The 22,844-nt window shown below is 38.3% G+C and overlaps 1 long non-coding RNA gene across 2 annotated transcripts in view; it reads left to right on the forward strand.

The window, feature by feature from the left end:
- Positions 1-17,823, forward strand: part of LOC106006354 — an 88,371-nt gene extending 70,548 nt beyond the window's left edge. For both annotated transcript variants that reach the window (XR_001180345.2, XR_006602414.1), the window contains 2 exons: positions 17,334-17,446; positions 17,567-17,823. This is a non-coding gene — a long non-coding RNA (uncharacterized LOC106006354). The remainder of the gene's footprint in view (positions 1-17,333; positions 17,447-17,566) is intronic.
- The last annotated feature ends 5,021 nt before the right edge of the window (positions 17,824-22,844 follow it).

Genomic DNA, 22,844 nt, shown 5'->3' on the forward strand with positions numbered 1-22,844 from the left:
GCTGAGGGACATCGCTCCAGAGGCTAAACCGGGGCGAAGCCCACGCGGGGTCAGCGTGGCCTCAGGTCCCGCAGGGTCACAGAAGGATCGGGGGTGTCTGAGTGTCGCAGAGCTTGCGGGTATTGGAACGGGAAAGCCGGCTACAGAGACAGAGCCAACAGTAAGCTCGCAGCTCCGTGTTACCTTGAACCGGTCGCAGGCTCGGTGAGCTCGGAGCGCGGCCGGAGGTCAGGCAGACGGGAGTAACTGGCGCTGATCTCTGAGCGCGCACTGAGGAGTGCGGCCCTGGGCTCTCCGCTCCACCAGGCCAGAGACCAGGAGGCCGCCATTTGTATTCCCGTCCTCTGGAACTCTACGGAAAGCGCTCAGGGAACAAAAGCTCCTGAAAGCAAACCCGAGCGGATTACTCACCCCGGCCCCGGGTAAGGGCGGTGTAATTCCGCCTGGGGCAAAGACACTTGAGAATCACTACAACAGGCCCCTCCCCCAGAAGATCAACAAGAAATCCAGCCAAGACCAAGTTCACCTACCAAGGAGTGCAGTTTCAATACCAAGGAGAGCAGCAGAATTCCAGAGGAGGAGAAAGCCAAGCACGGAACTCATTGCTTTTTTCCTGTGATTTTTTTTAGTCTTGCAGTTAATTTAATTTTTTCTTTTTCATTTTTTTTTTTCTCGCCTTCGGGTAAAATTTTTTTTTTAACTGTTATCTTTTTATCTTTTAACGATTTTATACTAGTTTATCTAATATATATATTTTTTCTTTTTTACATTTTTCTTAGGTGTATTCTTTTTTTAAAAATTCTTTTCTTTTCTTTTCTTTCATTTTTTTTCTTTTCTTTTTTTTTTCTTTTTTTTTTTCTTTTTTCTTTCTTCCTTTTTGAACCTCTTTTTATCCCCTTTCTCCCCCTTCACGATTTGGGATCTCTTCTAATTTGGTTAAAGCATATTTTCCTGGGGTTGTTGCCACCGTTTTAGTATTTTACTTGCCCCTTCATTTAGTCTTATCTGGACAAAATGACAAGACGTAAAAATTCAACACAAAAAAAAGAACAAGAGGCAGTACCGAAGGCTAGGGACCTAATCAATACAGACATCGGTAATATGTCAGATCTAGCGTTCAGAATGACAATTCTCAAGGTTCTAGCCGGGCTCGAAAAAGGCATGGAAGATATTAGAGAAACCCTCTCGAGAGATATAAAAGCCCTTTCTGGAGAAATAAAAGAACTAAAATCTAACCAAGGTGAAATGAAAAAAGCTATTAATGAGGTGCAATCAAAAATGGAAGCTCTAACTGCTAGGATAAATGAGGCAGAAGAAAGAATTAGTGATATAGAAGACCAAATGACAGAGAATAAAGAAGCTGAGCAAAAGAGGGACAAACAGCTACTGGACAATGAGGGGAGAATTCGAGAGATAAGTGACACCATAAGATGAAACAACATTAGAATAATTGGGATTCCAGAAGAAGAAGAAAGTGAGAGGGGAGCAGAAGGTATACTGGAGAGAATTATTGGGGAGAATTTCCCCAATATGGCAAAGGGAACGAGCATCAAAATTCAGGAGGTTCAGAGAATGCCCCTCAAAATCAATAAGAATAGGCCCACACCCCGTCACCTAATAGTAAAATTTACAAGTCTCAGTGACAAAGAGAAAATCCTGAAAGCAGCCCGGGAAAAGAAGTCTGTAAAATACAATGGTAAAAATATTAGATTGGCAGCTGACTTATCCACAGAGACCTGGCAGGCCAGAAAGAGCTGGCATGATATTTTCAGAGCACTAAATGAGAAAAACATGCAGCCAAGAATAATATATCCAGCTAGGCTATCATTGAAAATAGAAGGAGAGATTAAAAGCTTCCAGGACAAACAACAACTGAAAGAATTTGCAAACACCAAACCAGCTCTACAGGAAATATTGAAAGGGGTCCTCTAAGCAAAGAGAGAGCCTACAAGTGGTAGATCAGAAAGGAACAGAGACCATATACAGTAACAGTCACCTTACAGGCAATACAATGGCACTAAATTCATATCTCTCAATAGTTACCCTGAATGTTAATGGGCTAAATGCCCCTGTCAAAAGACACAGGGTATCAGAATGGATAAAAAAACAAAACCCATCTATATGTTGCCTCCAAGAAACACATTTTAAGCCCGAAGACACCTCCAGATTTAAAGTGAGGGGGTGGAAAAGAATTTACCATGCTAATGGACATCAGAAGAAAGCAGGGGTGGCAATCCTTATATAAGATCAATTAGATTTAAAGCCAAGGACTATAATAAGAGATGAGGAAGGACACTATATCATACTCAAAGGGTCTGTCCAACAAGAAGATTTAACAATTTTAAATATCTATGCCCCCAACGTGGGAGCAGCCAACTATATAAACCAATTAATAACAAAATCAAAGAAACACATCAACAATAATACAATAATAGTAGGGGACTTTAACACTCCCCTCACTGAAATGGACAGGTCATCCAAGCAAAAGATCAGCAAGGAAATAAAGGCCTTAAACGACACACTGGACCAGATGGACATCACAGATATATTCAGAATATTTCATCCCAAAGCAACAGAATACACATTCTTCTCTAGTGCACATGGAACATTCTCCAGAATAGATCACATCCTCGGTCCTAAATCAGGACTCAACCGGTATCAAAAGATTGGGATCATTCCCTGCATATTTTCAGACCACAATGCTCTAAAGCTAGAACTCAACCACAAAAGGAAGTTTGGAAAGAACCCAAATACATGGAGACTAAACAGTATCCTTCTAAAGAATGAATGGGTCAACCGGGAAATTAAAGAAGAATTGAAAAAAATCATGGAAACAAATGATAATGAAAATACAACGGTTCAAAATCTGTGGGACACAAAAAAGGCAGTCCTGAGAGATAAATATATAGCGCTACAAGCCTTTCTCAAGAAACGAGAAAGGCCTCAGGTACACAACCTAACCCTACACCTAAAGGAGCTGGAGAAAGAACAAGAAAGAAACCCTAAGCCCAGCAGGAGAAGAGAAATCATAAAGATCAGAGCAGAAATCAATGAAATAGAAACCAAAAAAACAATAGAACAAATCAACGAAACTAGGAGCTGGTTCTTTGAAAGAATTAATAAAATTGATACACCCCTGGCCAGACTTATCAAAAAGAAAAGAGAAAGGACCCAAATAAATAAAATCATGAATGAAAGAGGAGAGATCACAACTAACACCAAAGAAATACAAACTATTATAAGAACATACTATGAGCAACTCTACGGCAATAAATTTGACAATCTGGAAGAAATGGATGCATTCCTAGAAACATATAAACTACCACAACTGAGCCAGGAAGAAATAGAAAGCCTGAAAAGACCCATAACCAGTAAGGAGATTGAAACAGTCATTAAAAATCTCCAAACAAACAAAAGCCCAGGGCCAGACGGCTTCCCGGGGGAATTCTACCAAACATTTAAAGAAGAACTAATTCCTATTCTCCTGAAACTGTTCCAAAAAATAGAAATGGAAGGAAAACTTCCAAACTCATTTTATGAGGCCAGCATCACCTTGATCCCAAAACCAGACAAGGATCCCACCCAAAAAAGAGAGCTATAGACCGATATCCTTGATGAACACAGATGCGAAAATACTCAACAAAATACTAGCCAATAGGATTCAACAGTACATTAAAAGGATTATTCACCACGACCAAGTGGGATTTATTCCAGGGCTGCAAGGTTGGTTCAACATCCGCAAATCAGTCAATGTGATACAATACATCAATAAAAGAAAGAACAAGAACCATATGATACTCTCAATAGATGCTGAAAAAGCATTTGACAAAGTACAACATCCCTTCCTGATCAAAACTCTTCAAAGTGTAGGGATAGAGGGCACATACCTCAATATCATCAAAGCCATCTATGAAAAACCCACCGCAAATATCATTCTCAATGGAGAAAAACTGAAAGCTTTTCCGCTAAAGTCAGGAACACGGCAGGGATGTCCATTATCACCACTGCTATTCAACATCGTACTAGAGGTCCTAGCCTCAGCAATCAGACAACAAAAGGAAATTAAAGGCATCCAAATCGGCAAAGAAGAAGTCAAATTATCACTCTTCGCAGATGATATGATACTATATGTGGAAAACCCAAAAGACTCCACTCCAAAACTGCTAGAACTTATACAGGAATTCAATAAAGTATCAGGATATAAAATCAATGCACAGAAATCAGTTGCATTTCTTTACACCAACAGCAAGACAGAAGAAAGAGATATTAAGGAGTCAATCCCATTTACAATTGCATCCAAAACCATAAGATACCTAGGAATAAACCTAACCAAAGAGGCACAGAATCTATACTCAGAAAACTATAAAGTACTCATGAAAGATATTGAGGAAGACACAAAGAAATGGAAAAATGTTCCATGCTCCTGGATTGGAAGAATAAATATTGTGAAAATGTCTATGCTACCTAAAGCAATCTACACATTTAATGCAATTCCTATCAAAGTACCATCCATCTTTTTCAAAGAAATGGAACAAATAATGGTAAAATTTATATGGAACCAGAAAAGACCTCGAATAGCCAAAGGGATATTGAAAAAGAAAGCCAACGTTGGTGGCATCACAATTCCGGACTTCAGGCTCTATTACAAAGCTGTCATCATCAAGACAGCATGGTACTGGCACAAAAACAGACATATAGATCAATGGAACAGAATAGAGAGCCCAGAAATAGACCCTCAAATCTATGGTCAACTAATCTTCGACAAAGCAGGAAAGAATGTCCAATGGAAAAAAGACAGCCTTTTCAATAAATGGTGCTGGGAAAATTGGACAGCCACATGCAGAAAAATGAAATTGGACCATTTCCTTACACCACACACAAAAATAGACTCAAAATGGATGAAGGACCTCAATGTACGAAAGGAATCCATCAAAATCCTTGAGGAGAACACGGGCAGCAACCTCTTCGACCTCTGCCGCAGCAACATCTTCCTAGGAACAACGCCAAAGGCAAGGGAAGCAAGGGAAAAAATGAACTACTGGGATTTCATCAAGATCAAAAGCTTTTGCACAGCAAAGGAAACAGTTAACAAAATCAAAAGACAACTGACAGAATGGGAGAAGATATTTGCAAACGACATATCAGATAAAGGACTAGTGTCCAGAATCTATAAAGAACTTAGCAAACTCAATACCCAAGAACAAATAATCCAATCAAGAAATGGGCAGAGGACATGAACAGACATTTCTGCAAAGAAGACATCCAGATGGCCAACAGACACATGAAAAAGTGCTCCATATCACTCAGCATCAGGGAAATACAAATCAAAACCACAATGCGATATCACCTCACACCAGTCAGAATGGCTAAAATAAACAAGTCAGGAAATGACAGATGCTGGCGAGGATGCGGAGAAAGGGGAACCCTCCTACACTGTTGGTGGGAATGCAAGCTGGTGCAGCCACTCTGGAAAACAGCATGGAGGTTCCTCAAAATGTTGAAAATAGAACTGCCCTATGACCCAGCAATTGCACTATTGGGTATTTACCCTAAAGATACAAATGTAGTGATCCAATGGGGCACATGTACCCGAATGTTTATAGCAGCAATGTCCACAATAGCCAAACTATGGAAAGAACCTAGATGTCCATCAACAGATGAATGGATCAAGAAGATGTGGTATATATACACAATGGAATACTATGCAGCCATCAAAAGAAATGAAATCTTGCCATTTGCAACAACGTGGATGGAACTAGAGTGTATCATGCTTAGCGAAATAAGTCAAGCAGAGAAAGACAACTATCATATGATCTCCCTGATATGAGGAAGTGGTGATACAACATGGAGGCTTAAGTGGGTAGAAGAAGAATAAATGAAACAAGATGGGATTGGGAGGGAGACAAACCATAAGTGACTCTTAATCTCACAAAACAAACTGAGGGTTGCCGGGGGGAGGGGGTTTGGGAGAAGGGGGTGGGATTATGGACATTGGGGAGGGTATGTGTTTTGGTGAGTGCTGTGAAGTGTGTAAACCTGGTGATTCACAGACCTGTACCCCTGGGGATAAAATATAAGTTTATCAAAAATAAAAAATTTAAAAAAAAAAAAACAAAAACAACTTCTGAACCGATCAACAGCATAACAACTAGAACATTTTATACCCCTGTGCTCCTCTTACTTAATTTTATCCCTACCCTGACTTTTTGTTATCATATCTTTCATTAAAAAATAGGTTTTACCACATATGCATATGTCAAAAGAAAAGACTGATAACTATAATTTAAATGTTTGGATAAAGGGGACAATAATCTTGAAGGATACACTATAGAGGATGAAACATATTACATATAATTTATAAAACATAAAAATAAAAGTGAAATGCAAAACCAGCAAAGAATATGAATAATCGATCTATAGAAGAGGAAACTCAGATGATTAATACATATATACAAATTTAGTAATTCTCAGATGTAATTATAGCAATTTCAGTTTATAGAATAAATATTTTATCACTCATCAGATTAGAAAAATATGAAAAAACAATATGAACATGACAATAATGCATTGACATATTGTCAGGATATGCTATTTTCTTTCTTTCCTGATGGGAGAGTATAAGGCAGTAGAGCAACTTTGGAGAAGAATTTGGCAAATCTGTTAACATTGACAATGTATGTACTGTGACTCAGCAATTGAGTAGCTAAGTAACTAAGATAGAAAAAACAAAGTCACATGTGTGTGTGGAGATGAACTAAAGCACTTTATGAAAAACTATTTCCCAAAATTAAAACCTAAAATGAGGGGCGCTGGGCAGCTCAGTGGGTTAAAACATCTGCCTTCGGCTCAGGTCATGATCCCAGGGTCCTGGGATCGAGCTCCGCATGGGGCTTTCTGCTCAGCAAGGAGCTTCTCTTCCTCTCTCTCTGCCTGCCTCTCTGACTACTTGGTGATCTCTGTCAAGTAAATAAATAAAATCTAAAACAAAAAAAACCCTAAAATTACCACAGCTCCCCAAACAAGAAAATAGTTATAGTTTGTTTATTGATAGAATAATATATAGCACCTATAAGGACCTAACTAGACCTCTAGTTAGCATAGACAGGTTGAAAACATATTGGAGCAAGAAAAGCAATCTGGAAAATATGTACACTATAGTATTGTTTATGTAAAAATAAAAACCTGCACCAAAAACATATTTTTTATTCATGTATTTGGATATATAAACAGACTTTTGGATTTCTGCTAGAAGGATACCATGAAGGTCCAGCAAGGAGGGGAAGACAGAAGGATGGTGATCAAGAGATGTAAGCTTCAAATGGAATATTCCTATGAAGAGACTAATGCAATAATATATTACTTGAATAATTAAAAATTAAGCCAAAGTAACATTGAATAAGAGGTATTTTTAGGGAAGTGGAAGGTTGAATCACACACTCAATCTGGTACTCTAAATATAATATATATTATATCTTCATGGAAATCATAGCACATAACGCAAATAATTCTTTCTTTGAGTCTATATTCACCTTGTAATTTATAGTTTTAATAATTATCTCCAAGGAAAGAATATGTTTACCTTGACAGAATAAATGACTGCATTGAATGTCTACCACGTGCCAGTCACTGTTCTACATAACAGGGCCAAAAGAGTCAACAAAACAGACCATAATGCTTGCCCTGTGGCACTTAACTAGTAATAAAGATGTTATATGGTAGCAAGTCATATGGAGAAAATTAAAACAAAAAGAGGGCCACAAAATTTGAGACAGGAGTAACTGGGAATGAGAGGTGGACAACAGGATCATTAGATTGTTGTAGGTAGTCCTCAAGATTTTGAATCTGGCTGTTAGTTGGGAAGAACTTGGTGAGTTTCAAGAAAAGGAGATCTTAATAGGATTCATCTGGGTGCTGTGTTGAGAATACACTAATAAACAGCAAAGGCAGAAATAATGAGACGAGACTTTTTAGTGAGTTACTACAATAGTCCAGGCAAGATAAGATGGTGATCTGGAATGGTGTGGTAAGAGGGAATTGGAAAGAAAGGGTCCAATTCTACATGTGTTTTGAATGTAGAGTCCACAGAATTTGCTGTAGGATTGTTGTAAAGGTTCACAGAACAGAGACAGAGATGAGTCCATGGCTTTTGGCTTAAGTTATAAATATCCAGTGATGATTAGCTGAAGCGGATGAGACTGTTGAAGGAGCAAATTTGTATGGCTAATAAGAGGCTGTGATAAAATTGAGTTATATATTTCTTAATATATTACTGCTCTAATTCTTATTGTAAATTAATAATAAAAATTCTTGTTAATATATCTTTGCTTCTGAGTGTGATTAGTATCTCTTTCTCTGTAAGATTGCACAACTATCAGTGCACAGGTATGATCATGAATGCAGATTGTAATGAAGAGAAAAAGACTGGGTTTTGTGGGGAGTTTCTTAGCAGCCAGCAAGTCAGTTTACTCTGTAATATTTTCCAGCATCTACCTGCCTTCAAATGTCAAGATGTTGATGGAAAAATACACGTTACTAAGACTTGTTGTACCTATCTACTATTTAGCTTGGAAGAGAAAGGGGAACAAAGGCACAGATGATACCTTCCAAGGATGTTTACTTTGACGCACTAAGCAGGAAGGAGTAAATAGCAGAAGAGGAACTCTGTGTACAAACTTGGAGTTGGCTATGGCTGACCTCTTTTCACGTGCATCTTCCTGAGGGTTGCAGCACAAGGAAGCAGTCTTATCAAATTCAGTTGTTTTCTGTTTCATTTCCATTCACCCCAGACCACTTGTTTATCTTTTCCTGCTTCAAAGGCTTTAGCAAAGAACAATGAGACAAAGCTTCTTTTGCTAAAGATGTTCATCCCAGATTGAAAGGTAGTTAGCTATAGCAGTTGCTACTGAGAATTTTATTTTCTAGAGCTTTCACTGTACTTGGGGGGAAAAAAAGGATAGGGAAGACATATATTTTACAAGTAGATTTTATTCAGAGAATTCAAGTGTATTAGGACAAATTAGAAATTTGATATTTTAGATATAAGCAATAGACTAATTTAACTTATAGAACAAGAAGAAAAACGAGCTTACTGAAATTTTTACTTTGTTCCTATTGAACCAGTGATATTTGAATAGGCTCACTTTATTACTCTGTGTCATTAATCATGACATGCTGGTTTGTTTTTTTTTTTTTCACATTTTAGCATCTTTGCAATGGATATGTATTGAAACAAATAATGTCTTAAAGCTGAATCAGCCTAGTTGCAGCTGGGGCATAGCTGGAATTACCTGTGCATGGCAACCATCAAAATGCCTGATGAAATCTTGCAGAAGGATGGCAGTGGCTTGTAGGAAAGCCCAGAGATAATACTAGAGTATTTTTTTTTAACTCTTTGACTCCATCAGAAAAGATAATGTTTAGTAAAAGTTCCTGACATAGGGGTGTCTGGTGGCTCAACTGGTTAAGCATAGGACTCTTTTTTTTAAAATTTTTAATTTTTATAAACATATAATATATTTTGATCCCCAGGGGTACAGGTCTGTGAATCGCCAGGTTTACACACTTCACAGCACTCACCAAAGCACATACCCTCCCCAATGTCCATAACCCCACCCCCCTTCTCTCAACCCCCCTCCCGTCAGAAACCCTCAGTTTGTTTTGTGAGATTAAGAGTCACTTATGGTTTGCCTCCCTCCCAATCCCATCTTGTTTCATTTATTCTTCTCCTACCCACTTAAGCCCCCATGTTGCATCACCACTTCCTCATATCAGGGAGATCATATGATAGTTGTCTTTCTCTGCTTGACTTATTTCGCTAAGCATGATACACTCTAGTTCCATCCATGTTGTCGCAAATGGCAAGATTTCATTTCTTTTGATGGCTGCATAGTATTTCACTGTGTGTATATATACCACAACTTCTTGATCCATTCATCTGTTGATGGACATCTAGGTTCTTTCCATAGTTTGGCTATTGTGGACATTGCTGCTATAAACATTCAGGTGCACGTGCCCCTTCGGATCACTACGTTTGTATCTTTAGGGTAAATACCCAGTAGTGCAATTGCTGGGTCATAGGGCTGTTCTATTTTCAACATTTTAAGGAACCTCCATGCTGTTGTCCAGAGTGGTTGCACCAGCATGCATTCCCACCAACAGCATAGGAGGGTTCCCCTTTCCCCGCATCCTTGCCAGCATCTGTCATTTCCTGACTTGTTAATTTTAGCCATTCTGACTGGTGTGAGTTTATATCTCATTGTGGTTTTGACTTGTTTGTCCTGGAAGCTTCTAATCTCTCCTTCAATTTTCAGTGATAGCCTAGCTGGATATAGTATTCTTGGCTGCATGTTTTTCTTGTTTAGTGCTCTGAATATATTTTGTCAGCTCTTTCTGGCCTGCCAGGTCTCTGTGGATAAGTCTGATGCCAATCTAATATTTTTACCATCGTATGTTACAGACTTCTTTTCCCGGGCTGCTTTCAGGATTTTCTCTTTGTCACTGAGACTTGTAAATTTTACTATTAGGTGATGGGGTCTGGGCCTACTCTTATTGATTTTGAGGGGCGTTCTCTGAACCTCCTGAATTTTGATGCTCGTTCCCTTTGCCATATTAGGGAAATTCTCCCCAATAATTCTCTCCAGTATACCTTCTGCTCCCCTCTCTCTTTCTTCTTCTTCTGGAATCCCAATTATTCTAATGTTGTTACGTCTTATGATGTCACTTATCTCTTGAATTCTCCCCTCGTGGTCCAGTAGCTGTTTGTCCCTCTTTTGCTCAGCTTCTTTATTCTCTGTCATTTGGTCTTCTATATCACTAATTTTATCTTCTGCTTCATTTATCCTAGCCGTGAGAGCCTCCGTTTTTGATTGCACCTCATTAATAGCTTTTTTGATTTCAAGTTGGTTAGATTTTAGTTCTTTTATTTCTCAAGAAAGGGCTTTATCTCTCCAGAGAGGGTTTCTCTAATATCTTCCATGCCTTTTTCGAGCCCGGCTCGAACCTTGAGAATTGTCATTCTGAACTCTAGATCTGACATATTACCAATGTCTGTATTGATTAGGTCCCTAGCCTTCAGTACTGCCTCTTGTTCTTTTTTTTGTGGTGAATTTTCCACCTTGTCATTTTGTCCAGATAAGAGTATATGAAGGAACAAGTAAAATACTAAAAGGGTGGCAACAACCCCAGGAAAATATGCTTTAACCAAATCAGAAGAGATCCCAAATCGTGAGGGGGGAGAAAGGGGATAAAAAGAGGTTCAGAAATAAAGAAAGAAATAAAAGAAAAGAAAAGAATTTAAAAAAGAAAACGAATAAAGAAAAGTATAAAAAAGAAAAATATATATATATTAGAAAAACTGGTTAAAAAACGTTAAAAAAGAAAAGGGTAAAAGTTAAAAAAATTTATCAGAAGAAGAGAAAAAAATGAAAAAGAAAAAAAATTAAATTAACTGCAAGACTAAAGAATCATGGGGAGAAAGCAATGAGTTCCATGCTTTGTTTTCTCCTTCTCTGGAATTCTGCTGCTCTCCTTGGTATTGAAACCACACTCCTTGGTAGGTGAACTTGGTCTTGGCTGGATTTCTTGTTGATCTTCTAGGGGAGGGGCCTGGTGTAGTGATTCTCAAGTGTCTTTGCCCCAGGCAGAATTGCACCGCCCTTACCAGGGGCCAGGCTGAGTAATTCGCTAGGGTTTGCTTTCAGGAGCTTTTGTTCCCTGAGCACTTTCTGTAGTGTTCCGGAGGACAGGAATACAAATGATGGCTTTCTGGTCTCCAGCCTGGAGGAGCTGAGAGCCCAGGGCCCCACCCCTCAGTGCGCCCTCAGAGAACAGCACCCAGTAACTCCTGTCTGACTGACCTCTGGCCGCGCTCCGAGCTCACCAAGCCTGTGACCAGTTCAAGGTAACCCCGAGCTGTGAGATCACTGTTGGCTCTGTCTCTGTAGCCAGCTTCCCCATTCTAATACCCGCAAGCTCTGTGACATTCAGACACCCCCGATCCTTCTGTGACCCTGCGGGACCTGAGGCCATGCTGACCCCGCCTAGGCTTCACCCCAGTTTAGCCTCTGGAACAATGTCCCTCAGTGGAACAGACTTTTAAAAGTCCTGATTTTGTGCTCCGTTGCTCTTCCGCTTGCCGGGAGCCAGCCACTCCCCCCCCCCCGGGGGGGTCTATCTTCCCATTGCTTTGGATTCACTTCTCTGCCAGTCCTACCTTTCAGAAAGTGGTTGATTTTCTGTTTCTAGAATTGCTGTTCTTCTTCTCTTTGATATGCCGAGGGATTTGTAGGTGTTTGCAATCTTTAGATAAGCTATCTAGCTGATCTCCTGCTAGCTGGAGTAGTCTCAGCCTGCTACTTCTCCGCTAACTTGACTCCCCCCTAAGCATAGGACACTTAAGTTCAGTTCAAGTCATGATTTCAGGGTCATGATCTCGGAGTAATGCGGTTGAGCCCCATGTGGGGTTCCACACTCAGCGTGGAATCTACTTGAATTTCTCTCACTCCACCCCTCTCCTGCTCGCATGCATTTTCTCTCTCTCTCTCAAATACATACATAAATATTTAAAAAAGAAATCCTGACATGGTTTTTAAAATTAAGCTAGATTTTCATAATTGTGATGCTGTCTTAGGAGCTCATTACTAAAGGATTTTAATTTTTCTGTGAAAGATTTTAAGAAATGTTGTCTCCTCAGTACTCTAGAAGATAATATTAATGACTGAATTAAAAAATTTCTCAGAAAACTTGCAGTTTGACTGTTTAAATTTCAGAAACAACTCAACCAATTTACCTAGAATGTTCTTTACTTCTATGAATGTATTATATTAATAAAAGATTAAACTCTATGTCTACTTAAATTTAAAAGAGCTCTTTTAGTATAAAAGTATAAAATATGAGTCTAAGTGACAATGAGCATTGAGTTATAGTTTAATTGGCATCATCTTTATTAGAGGTAACTGTGTACTTTACAGTCAAAGAATTACAGTGTACACTTCACAGTGATGGTTTATTTTTTCTTTAATTTTATTATGTTATATTCATCACCATACAGCAGTACTTCATTGTGGTTTTTTTAAAGATTTTATTTATTTGACAAAGAAAGAGAGATCACAAGTAGGCAGAGAGGGAGGAGGAAGCAGGCTTCCTGCTGAGCAGAGAGCCCAATGCAGGGCTCGATCCCAGGACCCTGAGATCATGAGCAGAGCCAAAGGCAGAGGTTTAATCCATTGAGCCACCCAGGCACCCCCATCATTAGGTTTTGATTTAGTGTTCCATGATTCATTGTTTGCATGTAACACCCAGAGCACCATGCAGTAAGTTCCTTCCTTAATACCCATCACTGGGCTCACCCATCCCCCTAAGTCCTCCTCTCTGAAACACAGTGATAGCTTCTTATCAGAAGCAAGATCAAGTTAACTTAAGAAACTGTGATGCAGTAGGCAATCAAGAGGTCTATTTATGACACTAAATCATTGGGAGACATATGGTGGTAAATATAAAATTTTGCTTTATTTTTCCCAGTCACTAATGCAAACATGGTAACAGTTCGTTTAGGAAATAAATGATCTGTCAGAAATAATTGTAAAAATTCACTTAGCACCTCAAATGTTTTTATGATTTTTTTTTTTTTTGCCCTGGCTCCTTATATACAAAACAATAATCCACATGGGACATATTTAGAGTAAGTAATTCTTTTATCAAAAATATGTCAATGTGATTCAAAATAGCAACTCCTAAAATTAGGTATCTAAAGAAGCTCAAATTTGGCATCATCTCTTAAGTGAGTGAAGTTATCTCTTCAGGGACCAGAGTTCAGATGATCCTTTTAAAAGACCAAAACAAAACAAAGGGACTCCTGGGTGGCTCAATAGGTTAAGGGTCTCTCTTCAGTTCAGGTCATCATTTCAGGGTCTTGGGATCAAGTCCCATGTCGGGCTCCCTGCTCAGCAAGGAATTTGCTTCTTCTTCTGCCTGCTGCTCCCCTTGCTTGTGCTCTCTCTCTCTCTGACAAATAAATACAACCTTAGAAACAAAAAAAAAAAAACAAAAAAGTCTCCATTTGTTTCTTTGATGATAGAAAAATAAAATTATTACAATGACTAAGATACTGCTAGTCAAGTTGTTTCTCTGACTACCACATATAAGGATAAATAACATCCTAGTCACGCTCTGCCATCTGCTTCTACATTATTAGATTAGTGTTTTATTACTGCGTTGTTGTGGTGGTTTTTTTTTTTTTTTTCATGGTCCTTTTCCTTACCCAAACCATAATCTCTATGAGAGCAAAAGACTGGTCAGCCTTCTTTTTCTCCTAGGAAGTGTATGAACTACAGGAAGTTTTCAATAAAAATGTGTGGAATGAGTGAAAAATTAAGTGTTTGGAAAGATCTCTGAGCAAAATAGCAACTACTGTATAAACACAATGTATCACTGAGAATGAGTTTAAAGATAGCATGATCCTTACCCTATATTTTCACAAGCACTTTAATGGATGTGCTTATTTGGGGGCGAGTCTGTGATAGCCAGGGAAGGAGGTTTTCAGTCTAAAGGTTAAGGCAAGGGTTAAGAAAATCAAACTTAATATTTCTTTTATTCTCCTGTTTCTCTTGTTTTCATCACATCCTGGCATGATTTAAGAAAAATTTTAATGTCATATTTTCTATGACATGGAACAATTTGATGATGGCTTTAAGAAGAGTTTTGAGAGTAATTTTTATATCATACTTACTGAAACTTAAATTACTATTTTTCTTTTGAATTGCTATGGTTATGTGTTTCTGTTATAAACTTTCAGAAGTTTTTTTACTGCCTTATAGTTCTGTTGCCTCTTGCTTAAATTTGGAATATGTGTTTTAGTTATTAACCGAAAATTACTAATCTATGTTCTAAATAATTTAATCTAAACAAGTTGCTGTTTAACTTTTAAATTTAGGTTTAGATCTTTGTATCATCCATTTATGGAATAATTATTAATAATTTTAATGCAATTTTGTCTGCAGTACACATTTGACCTTAAGCTAAGTGATTTTTCAAAAATCAGTGAATAAATAATATACACATATGGACATTAGAGAAACTTAGTCTTTGAAGTTTATTTTTCTTGTTTTGAGGTTTTTTTTTTTAAACAATAAACACTTGGTAAGTATATTTCACTTCTGGATATATACCTGATCACAGTTATAGAATTGATCAAATTTTTAAATTATCAAACAACTATTTTTTTATGATTTTGTCCCTGATTAAGCAATCTGATGCAGAGGGAACATTAAAGATGGCCTGTGAGTTAATTTTTAGAAATTTCAAAATTTAGCATCATCTCAAGTTCTAAGATTACTTCTGCAGAGATGAATATTAGCAGTCTAAACACTATCTAAATGATTTAACAAAAGTCGAATGCTCTCTTTCCTGTCTCTTTCTCTAAAAGTCTGAACTATTCGGGCCATGATAATAATACTAACAACGATTCACATTTTCATGTCTTAACTACTGCTTACTAAGCACTAGTACAACTATGCATCACTAAAGCACTCAGTATTCTACACATATTACCTCATTTAAACTCAAAAAAGCCCAGCTAAATAGGTAATATTTTAGTCTAGGAAAACCAATACGGAGAGGTGAATTGTAAAAACCTATAGTTCTCTATCTCTGTATTTCTACTTTACTTTTACACAGAACACTACTGACACTTTTTGTCACCAAATGTGTGTAAGTCTTTCCAATACACAATGCAATTTTCCATGACTCCCATTGAGTGTCCTACAATTTAATGTAGGTCTGACAGTATCTACCTAGAGACATTGTGCAACCCACAAAACTGATCCCACCCCACTTCAGATGCTAATCACAAGTAGTAATTCCCAGGTTACCCAAGCTTCTGTGAGATTTGGCCACAAGTTGGATATTTCTGCAAACCTCTGCTTGGGTTCGATTAATTTGCTAACACTGCTTGCAAGAGATGGTCTTAGTGCTCTTAGTATCCCTTGTAATATATATTCTGTTACCTCACAAGAGATAAGGAGAATTTCCTCAGATTAAAGAACTTTAAACACAGATCTTTCCAACTCTAGATCCCAGATCTTGACCATGGGACTATAAAGAACTACAATGCCATAATTATTATCTTACATGATATGACTTTGTCAGTTATAGAAGACTTTGTTTTCTATATGGAATGTGATTGGTAAAAACCATTGTTCTAGCTATTCCTAATAGTCCTAAGTCTCAACCAGCTGACTTGAGAGGACGTAAACTGATCTATATTTGAGAAAATGCCAAGATATACTCGCTACCACCATAAACAGATCTTTAAATTGAAAAAGGAGACCTCTAATATATCTTCCTTTGTTATTCTAAGTAAAATAACCCATTGTATCTTTAACACAAAACAATTTGGCTCAAAAATTTCAGTGTAGATGATTCCTTTGACCCAGATGGATTATTTTTTAAATTATTATTCATTTGCTTTACAATATTTCACATTAGCTAAACATATTAGAGTGTGAGTTTATTAAAAAATAATTTATAAAGGTGCTTGTGTGGCTCAGTCAGTTAAACTATTGCCTTCAGCTCCAGTCATGATCCTAAGGTGCTGGGATCGAGTCCCGCATCAGGCTCCTTGCTCAGTGGGGAGCCCTTCTCCCTTTGCCTCTGCCTGTCACTCTGCCTACTTGTGCTCTCTATCTCTGTCAAATAAATAAATAAAATCTTAAAAAAAGTTTTTTATTAAAAATATAAGCTTCAGAAGGAATTCATATCTCTACCTTTAGATTATAAAACTTTCTTGAAATAAATACATATTTTAGTAAATGAACAGCAGTATTAACATAAGTATCAGAATATTATTAATCAGCAAAAAATAGAGATAAGGCATATGTGTAGATAAAATAGTCACTTGTTAAGACAATTGTTCTGCAGTTGTCTTAGAATGAATTTGATATGTGTGGTAAACTGAATAATGGCCCCTCAAAGATGTGCTTGTCTTTAATTCCCACAACCTGTAAATGTGCCTCCTTACAGTGAAATTTACTTAGATCTTAGGGAAGACAGCTGTTAGAACGTAATGGAGTGGAGCAGAGGGAAACTAAAGAACAGATATCAAAGGTCTTCATATTAATCTGCATGGAGATGCAGTCACCTTTATCGAAGGAGAGTGCACAATATCCAGGATTCTCAGAAAAAGACACAAAAATATTCAGAAGAGAAAGGTGGAATTAAATATCTGCAAATCTCAGAAAATGAGATGCTATAAGTGTATCAAGTAGTAAGAACATCCCTGCTTCCCTTTTCTACATTCTGTCAACACACATCTTCCTCCCCTTTGATCCTCCCTCTAGAACCAGAAACCACTTTCAGCCACTTCAGCAAGGAGGAATGTGAAAGGCCAGATGGGTAAGCCAGCCATGCCTTCCTTCCTCATGTCTTGCCAAAATAGATCTCAGTTGTGATGGTGAGTAAAGATTTTATATGAAATTAAAATTAGTTTTCATTATTAAATAGAATTGGACTATTTTCATATTTGAGATTTTTTTTAGTTCAAAGAGGCCATAAAACTATTTCCATTGTACAGGAACACATTAGAACTGGCCAAAATCTGGGATTGAAGATCTAGTGCCTATGGAAGGTTTATGGAGACAGCAGAAAGCAAAATTTCTTTATGATTATACATCATTAACTCTAAATTATAAAATATTATGATTCATTTAATAAACAAGAGATGTTGATAAATCACTTAAGATTCTTAAATTATGAGGGGCGGAGTCAAGATGGCGGAGAAGAAGCAGGCTGAGACTACTTCAGCTAGCCGGAGATCAGCTAGATAGCTTATCTAAAGATAGCAAACACCTGAAAATCCATCGGCAGATCGAAGAGAAGAAGAACAGCAATTCTGGAAACAGAAACACAACCACTTTCTGAGAGGTAGGACCGGCGGAGAAGTGAATCCAAAGCGATGGGAAGATAGACCCCGGGGGGAGGGGCCGGCTCCCGGCAAGCGGCGGAGCAACCGTGCACAAAATCAGGACTTTTAAAAGTCTGTTCCGCTGAGGGACATCGCTCCAGAGTCTAAACCGGGGCAAAGCCCACGCGGGGTCAGCGTGGCCTCAGGTCCCACAGGGTCACAGAAGGATCGGGGGTGTCTGAGTGTCGCAGAGCTTGCGGGTATTGGAACGGGAAAGCCGGCTACAGAGACAGAGCCAACAGTAAGCTCGCAGCTTGGGGTGACCTTGAACCGGTCGCAGGCTCCGTGAGCTCGGAGTGCGGCCGGAGGTCAGGCAGACAGGAGTAACTGGGCGCTGTTCTCTGAGGGCGCACTGAGGAGTGGGGCCCTGGGCTCTCGGCTCCTCCCGGCCGGAGACCAGGAGGCCACCATTTGTATTCCTGTTCTCCTGAACTCTACTGAAAGCGCTCAGGGAACAAAAGCTCCTGAAAGCAAATCCGAGCGGATTACTCACCCCGGCCCTATTAAGGGCAGTGTAATTCCGCCTGGGGCAAAGACACTTGAGAATCACTACAACAGGCCCCTCCCCCAGAAGATCAACAAGAAATCAAGCCGAGACCAAGTTCACCTACCAAGGAGTGCGGTTTCAATACCAAGGAGAGCAGCAGAATTCCAGAGGAGGAGAAAGCAAAGCACGGAACTCATTGCTTTTTCCCTGTGATTTTTTTTAGTCTTGCAGTTAATTTGATTTTTTTCTTTTTCATTTTTTTGTTTTTTTTTCTCACCTTCTGGTAATTTTTTTTTAACTTTTACCTTTTTCCTTTTTAACGTTTTTTAACTAGTTTATCCAATATATACATATTTTCTTTTTTATATTTTTCATATTTGTTTTCTTTTTTTAAATTCTTTTCTCTTTTTTTCTTTTTTCTTTTTTTTTTTCTTTCTTCCTTTTTGAACCTCTTTTTATCCCCTTTCTCCCCCTTCACGATTTGGGATCTCTTCTAATTTGGTTAAAGCATATTTTCCTGGGGTTGTTGCCACCCTTTTAGTATTTTACTTGCCCCTTCATATACTCTTATCTGGACAAAATGACAAGACGGAAAAATTCAACACAAAAAAAAGAACAAGAGGCAGTACCGAAGGCTAGGGACCTAATCAATACAGACATTGGTAATATGTCAGATCTAGCGTTCAGAATGACAATTCTCAAGGTTCTAGCTGGGCTCGAAAAAGGCATGGAAGATATTAGAGAAACCCTCTCGAGAGATATAAAAGCCCTTTCTGGAGAAATAAAAGAACTAAAATCTAACCAAGTTGAAATCAAAAAAGCTATTAATGAGGTGCAATCAAAAATGGAGGCTCTCACTGCTAGGATAAATGAGGCAGAAGAAAGAATTAGTGATATAGAAGACCAAATGACAGAGAATAAAGAAGCTGAGCAAGAGGGAAAAACAGCTACTGGACCACGAGGGGAGAATTCGAGAGATAAGTGACACCATAAGATGAAACAACATTAGAATAATTGGGATTCCAGAAGAAGAAGAGAGAGGGGAGCAGAAGGTATACTGGAGAGAATTATTGGGGAGAATTTCCCCAATATGGCAAAGGGAACGAGCATCAAAATTCAAGAGGTTCAGAGAACGCCCCTCAAAATCAATAAGAATAGGCCCACACCCCGTCACCTAATAGTAAAATTTACAAGTCTCAGTGACAAAGAGAAAATCCTGAAAGCAGCCCGGGAAAAGAAGTCTGTAACATACAATGGTAAAAATATTAGATTGGCAGCTGACTTATCCACAGAGACCTGGCAGGCCAGAAAGAGCTGGCATAATATTTTCAGAGCACTAAGAGAGAAAAACATGCAGCCAAGAATACTATATCCAGCTAGGCTATCATTGAAAATAGAAGGAGAGATTAAAAGCTTCCAAGACAAACAACAACTGAAAGAATTTGCAAACACCAAACCAGCTCTACAGGAAATATTGAAAGGGGTCCTCTAAGCAAAGAGAGAGCCTACAAGTGGTAGATCAGAAAGGAACAGAGACCATATACAGTAACAGTCACCTTACAGGCAATACAATGGCACTAAATTCATATCTCTCATTCAGGGTAACTGAATGTTACCCTGAATGTTAATGGGCTAAATGCCCCTGTCAAAAGACACAGGGTAACATAATGGATAAAAACACAAAACCCATCTATATGTTGCCTCCAAGAAACTCATTTTAACACTGAAAACACCTCCATATTTAAAGTGAGGGGGTGGAAAAGAATTTACCACGCTAATGGACATCAGAAGAAAGCAGGAGTGGCAATCCTTATATCAGATCAATTAGATTTTAAGCCAAAGACTATAATAAGAGATGAGGAAGGACACTATATCACACTCAAAGGGTCTGTCCAACAAGAAGATTTAACAATTTTAAATATCTATGCCCCCAACATGGGAGCAGCCAACTATATAAACCAATTAATAACAAAATCAAAGAAACACATCAACAATAATACAATAATAGTAGGGGACTTTAACACTCCCCTCACTGAAATGGACAGGTCATCCAAGCAAAAGATCAGCAAGGAAATAAAGGCCTTAAACGACACAGTGGACCAGATGGACATCACAGATATATTCAGAACATTTCATCCCAAAGCAACAGAATACACATTCTTCTCTAGTGCACATGGAACATTCTCCAGAATAGATCACATCCTCGGTCCTAAATCAGGACTCAACCGGTATCAAAAGATTGGGATCATTCCCTGCATATTTTCAGACCACAATGCTCTAAAGCTAGAACTCAACCACAAAAGGAAGTTTGGAAAGAACCCAAATACATGGAGACTAAACAGCATCCTTCTAAAGAGTGAATGGGTCAACCGGGAAATTAAAGAAGAATTGAAAAAAATCATGGAAACAAATGATAATGAAAATACAACGGTTCAAAATCTGTGGGACACAACAAAGGCAGTCTTGAGAGGAAAATATATAGCGGTACAAGCCTTTCTCAAGAAACAAGAAAGGTCTCAGGTACACAACCTAACCCTACACCTAAAGGAGCTGGAGAAAGAACAAGAAAGAAACCCTAAGCCCAGCAGGAGAAGAGAAATCATAAAGATCAGAGCAGAAATCAATGAAATAGAAACCAAAAAAACAATAGAACAAATCAACGAAACTAGGAGCTGGTTCTTTGAAAGAATTAATAAAATTGATAAACCCCTGGCCCGAATTATCAAAAAGAAAAGAGAAAGGACCCAAATAAATAAAATCATGAATGAAAGAGGAGAGATCACAACTAACACCAAAGAAATACAAACTATTATAAGAACATACTATGAACAACTCTACGCCAATAAATTTGACAATCTGGAAAATATGGATGCATTCCTAGAAACATATAAACTACCACAACTGAACCAGGAAGAAGTAGAAAGCCTGAACAGACCCATAACAGGTAAGGTGATTGAAACAGTCATTAAAAATCTCCAAACAAACAAAAGCCCAGGGCCAGACGGCTTCCCGGGGGAATTCTACCAAACATTTAAAGAAGAGCTAATTCCTATTCTCCTGAAACTGTTCCAAAAAATAGAAATGGAAGGAAAACTTCCAAACTCATTTTATGAGGCCAGCATCACCTTGATCCCAAAACCAGACAAGGATCCCACCAAAAAAGAGAGCTATAGACCAATATCCTTGATGAACACAGATGCGAAAATACTCAACAAAATACTAGCCAATAGGATTCAACAGTACATTAAAAGGATTATTCACCACGACCAAGTGGGATTTATTCCAGGGCTGTAAGGTTGGTTCAACATCCGCAAATCAGTCAGTGTGATACAACACATCAATAAAAGCAAGAACAAGAACCATATGATACTCTCAATAGATGCTGAAAAAGCATTTGACAAAGTACAGCATCCCTTCCTGATCAAACTCTTCAAAGTATAGGGATAGAGGGCACATACCTCAATATCATCAAATCCATCTATGAAAAACTCACCGCAAATATCATTCTCAATGGAGAAACACTGAAAGCTTTTCCGCTAAGGTCAGGAACAAGGCAGGGATGTCCATTATCACCACTGCTATTCAACATAGTACTAGAGGTCCTAGCCTCAGCAATCAGACAACAAAAGGAAATTAAAGGCATCCAAATCAGCAAAGAAGAAGTCAAATTATCACTCTTCGCAGATGATATGATACTATATGTGGAAAACCCAAAAGACTCCACTCCAAAACTGCTAGAACTTATACAGGAATTCAGTAAAGTGTCAGGATATAAAATCAATGCACAGAAATCAGTTGCATTTCTCTACACCAACAGCAAGACAGAAGAAAGAGAAATTAAGGAGTCCATCCCTTTTACAATTGCACCCAAAACCATAAGATACCTAGGAATAAACCTAACCAAAGAGACACAGAATCTATACTCAGAAAACTATAAAGTACTCATGAAAGAAATTGAGGAAGACACAAAGAAATGGAAAAATGTTCCATGCTCCTGGATTGGAAGAATAAATATTGTGAAAATGTCTATGCTACCTAAAGCAATCTACACATTTAATGCAATTCCTATCAAAGTACCATCCATCTTTTTCAAAGAAATGGAACAAATAATTCTAAAATTTATATGGAACCAGAAAAGACCTCCAATAGCCAAAGGGATATTGAAAAAGAAAGCCAACGTTGGTGGCATCACAATTCCGGACTTCAAGCTCTATTACAAAGCTGTCATCATCAAGACAGCATGGTACTGGCATAAAAACAGACACATAGATCAATGGAACAGAATAGAGAGCCCAGAAATAGACCCTCAATTCTACGGTCAACTAATCTTCGACAAAGCAGGAAAGAATGTCCAATGGAAAAAAGACAGCCTCTTCATTAAATGGTGCTGGGAAAATTGGA

The sequence above is a fragment of the Mustela putorius genome, unplaced genomic scaffold (genome assembly GCF_011764305.1).
Source record: "Mustela putorius furo isolate JIRA1106 unplaced genomic scaffold, ASM1176430v1.1 tig00003867_pilon_pilon_pilon, whole genome shotgun sequence".
Taxonomy (NCBI): Eukaryota; Metazoa; Chordata; class Mammalia; order Carnivora; family Mustelidae; genus Mustela; species Mustela putorius.